The sequence below is a fragment of the Triticum aestivum genome, chromosome 3B, assembly GCF_018294505.1.
Source record: "Triticum aestivum cultivar Chinese Spring chromosome 3B, IWGSC CS RefSeq v2.1, whole genome shotgun sequence".
NCBI lineage: Eukaryota > Viridiplantae > Streptophyta > Magnoliopsida > Poales > Poaceae > Triticum > Triticum aestivum.
The window spans coordinates 45,034,467-45,038,672 of NC_057801.1; the positions used below are offsets into that span (position 1 = coordinate 45,034,467).

The following is a 4,206-nucleotide window of genomic DNA, read 5'->3' on the forward strand; positions in this document are numbered from 1 at the left end:
TAGTAGCATGGAACAATCAAAAATTATAGATACGTTATAGATGTATCAAAATACCATAAAACAGATAAACCGGTTCTTCACCATAATGGAGAATAGACATAAACCTATCTCCAACTTGTGACTTGTGCACATTCATTTTGTCTCTAATTATTTGCGTGTGCGCATTCATTATTTTGCTCCATTCTTTAATTTTGAGCCTTCCATCATTTGAAGAAATCGAGTATGTAGTATGGTAAGCCTTCGAAGGAGTTGGTCGTAAGCTAACCATATGCATATCACCTTTGGTAAATAGCATGTCAGGCACAACCTGCTTCGGGAGCCTCTGTTCAAAAACGTAATAATAACATATATATATAGTTAGCAATGTAGTTTACTTAAGAATAATGTAGTTGTGCGGGAGAAAAAAAATCATAGTCAACAAAGATCATGACAATATTTTGCTAGATCACAGATAGCATTTGTTTCAAAATTGGGAACATTTTTTGAATATGCAAACATTGTAAAACAATTATGAACATTTTTTAAATCCGCAAACATTTAATGATTTATTGACATTTTATTTAGAAATTCTCTTTTTTTAATTTATGAAATTTTTTGAAGTACCAAATTATTTAAAGGAGAAAACAATGAATACAGAAAAGAAAAGAAAGATAAAAAACGAAATTTAAAAACAGGCCGCCCGCACATGGGCAGGCCCAAACGGGCGCGCTGCATCTTCTCCGAGTGCGCATACCGCAATATAGGAGGTCCCTACTCTGTGGGCCGGCCCAGGCGGAGGATTCCACTGTGTGAAATATTTTTTTTGTCACTTATAGGTGGCATTGGTGGGTAATATTTTGCAACTTTAGAGTCAATTTATGTGTGTACCACTAGAAGCAGTATTGACTTTATTATTAGATTAGAGATAGTATATATATCGACATAGATATATATATATATATATATACATGTACGTATATCTCCTAAAAGAAACATGATCTTAATGTTTATCATCCATTAACAGTAAACAATTTGCCAGAAAAACAACAACCAGTTCTCCAAGAGAAAAGGAATGATCAAGAAGATTCTCCGATGCAAGTGCTACAACAGATTATCAGGCTGTTGATCCAAGTGCTACAACAGATTTAGGCTGAATCCCTACAACACGGTCCTTTTATTGACCTGGGGTACTGGACAACGTTTTTTTAGCGTCAAATTCATAAACACAAAAGTTGCTATGAATCAATCCAAACAACAGAAATACAGCTAAAACTGCGCAAATGCTAAGCCGAGCTCTATGTTTTCACCATCACAACTGCTTGACACCAGCTTCTTTGACAGAATCTATAACAGCATTGACTTTCCCATGGTACTTCTGCTCTCTCTTCATGTGGATGGACACGGCATGTATCCCCTTGAGCAGCAGGCACACGCCCAGCAACTTCCCAATCTTTGCGGCGGCAGAGACGTCGTGGGTCGACTCCAAGTTCGGTCTCAACAGCTTCTCCTGTGAGCTCGCAGAACACGTGACGGTTTCTGTTGGGGTATGGATCACCTGGGCGGTCACATACTTGTTCGAGATTGCATACTCAAAAGGTAGGACTTAAGAAAACTGACGATTCTAGCTGCTCTGTCTGGTGGAGGGATCACCATTGTCGTTGGTTTCTCTGTAGCAAGGTAACAAGCAGCACATATTAGTCAATTGACAATGTGAATAACATTTCAATTACCCAATCATAACCTTGTGCCCATAGTGACAAAGCAACAATCTATAAACCAATTTTGATGTACCAGCAGTCGATGTCAACAATCAGGATACAAAAAGCGCTGGGAAATACAGTATTAATGCAAATGCTAAACAATGCATAAAACAAATTCTTGCTGCTGGCATAGACAGAGGAGAGGCAGTGCATGAAAAAGTAATGATCTTAAAAAGGAAAATGAAATAAATATTGGTTGTAGAATCAGAGTAAAGTTGCCTGCTAAGTTTCCCTAAAAAAATGGTTGCCTGCTAAGTAGATAACATGATACTGAATTAGCTTTGCAACCACATCATTGTGACAAGGAGTTATACCAAGAAACTCCCATAAACTTTTGCTTATACACAATGCTCCTAGCTAATAGTAGGTAAAAGAATCTTGAACTGCACAGTTGCATCTTAGGTGTGTTTGATTTGAGCGTAACCCAGAAGATACAAAAAAATTGGCTAGCCAAAATACTGGATATGGTTTTGGTTGTCCATGTTCTGGCCTATGCTAGGAAGGAAGTACACTGGGAGTCGCCAAAGGAGCATGAGCATGTAGAGAGGTTGGCAACCATGTAGTTGCCTATGAGAGTGTACTAATTTGGGCACTATGACATCATGAGCAAGAAATGATGTGGTTAATTTAGGCCCAAGTAGCCTGGACAATGTAGCTATGAGAATAGTGTTCTACTCCTAGTTGATATGCATTTTTTTATAGATAATGGAGAAGCAGTGACTCAATTGACATACAGAAAACTACCAAATGAAGTTTTCAACCCTGATTCAGAATACTTAGCGCCAAACAAACCAACAACAAATTTAGCAGGTTCAGTGAGAGGAAGCTCAATCACATTGTCTTTCAGGTATGATGATTAGCCAGTTTTGTACTGGTCAGCTTTAGCAAGATGATAGCATATCACACCATGAAATTCATATTTCATCCAAATTATCTAGAGTGGAATGTCTAATGACTAAGAAGGAAAATTTATGCATTCATGAGGCAGAACCAGAGCGACTTGTCCCAGAAAGAACTCAAAGTTTTTCAGGGTGCTTCATAGCATTGAAGCAGGAACCTGAAGCTGGAAAGTGTCGTCACTGAGTGAAGCTAGACCTTCCTATGCCCCAGCAATGCTAGGCTCCTATAAACATCAGTACTAAATAGTACGAATTCTAGCTCAAGATTTTTCAAATAAAAACATGGTGATTAAGTATGCAGAAACTGGATCAAACGTGCAGACCTAAATATAACAACCGCGGATACTAAAATTTCGGGCTATATCAAATTAACAGCTTTGTCAAAAAAATCAAACTAACAGCTGCAGAGCCAAAGATCGAACCCGTCCGGGGAGCGACCTCCCGTGCTCGTGCGCCTCCGACCTCGTGCTCCCCTCGCCGCCGCACCGGGTGCAACCGCCGCTCCTATCCCTCCCTTCCTTAGCCAAGATCCGCTTCCCCCGGCGCACGGGTGTCAACTTCGTCGTCATCGACCTGCACGAGCGCGATGTGGCCTGCTCCCCTGCCCCCTTCCTCGCCTGCCCCATGGCGTGCACGTGCGGGCGCCCAATCCCCTGCGGCGGCAGCCACCAATGTCCGGAGCGGCGCAACACAGGCAGGCCGACAGCGGCGCCCCGCCCCTGCCCCGGCGACCAGCCCTTCCCTTCCTTCCATGCCACATGACACATGCGCACGCACCTGCCACCGACAGGGCACCAGCTCGCCCCGCCCGCTGGCCCTTCCATTCCTTCCATCTCTCTCCCTCTTGTGCCCCTTCTCCACTATACCTCCTCCAGCCACCGGCGTCCATGGCCACCACCGCATCGGTTGAGCACCCCCACGCCCAGGGCAAGCGTTGCCGCAGGTGAGCTCCTCCTGCGAGCTGTTCCCCCTTCCACCTTCTCTGCCACTGGATAAGGTGAACAAAGGAGCACGGGCGGAATTCTTACAAAAGGCAGGGGTTAATTTGCGAAATTGAATCATTTTCCCAGAATCACTTAAATAGGGACTGCGGGTTTCATTATCAAAAACCACGGGGACTTTTTTGTAAAAACGTCATGACGGTGAACCCGAGGGACTCAACCCGTGCTTTCAAAATATCATCAAACATCTCCTGTGTTCAAAATTCAAAGATTATAACTCGACGGAAAAACCCAAAAAATCCGGCACGACCTTTGCTAAAAAAGGACATATCGAGCGCCTGAAATTTGCCGAAATGAAAATTAATCAACACTCCGACAAAACATAGGCCACTTATCGATGGTCATTGCATTTCAATGGTTGAAAATATGAACAAAAACATTTCAAAATATCTTACATATAATCTAACACTAAATAAACTAGTTTTATTAACTACTTACGAAATAAACTAGTTTTATTAACTACTTACTAAATAAAATAGTTCTATTAAGCACTTACTATAAATAAACTACTTCTATTAAGCAGTTACTAATAAACTAGTTCTATTAACCACTTAATGTAAATAAACT

The 4,206-nt window shown here is 41.7% G+C and overlaps 1 pseudogene; it reads right to left on the bottom strand.

Annotated features, from left to right (window-relative positions):
- Positions 1-1,214: 1,214 nt before the first annotated feature.
- On the bottom strand, positions 1,215-1,632 carry LOC123064643 (50S ribosomal protein L18-like; annotated as a pseudogene).
- Between the last annotated feature and the right edge of the window lie 2,574 nt (positions 1,633-4,206).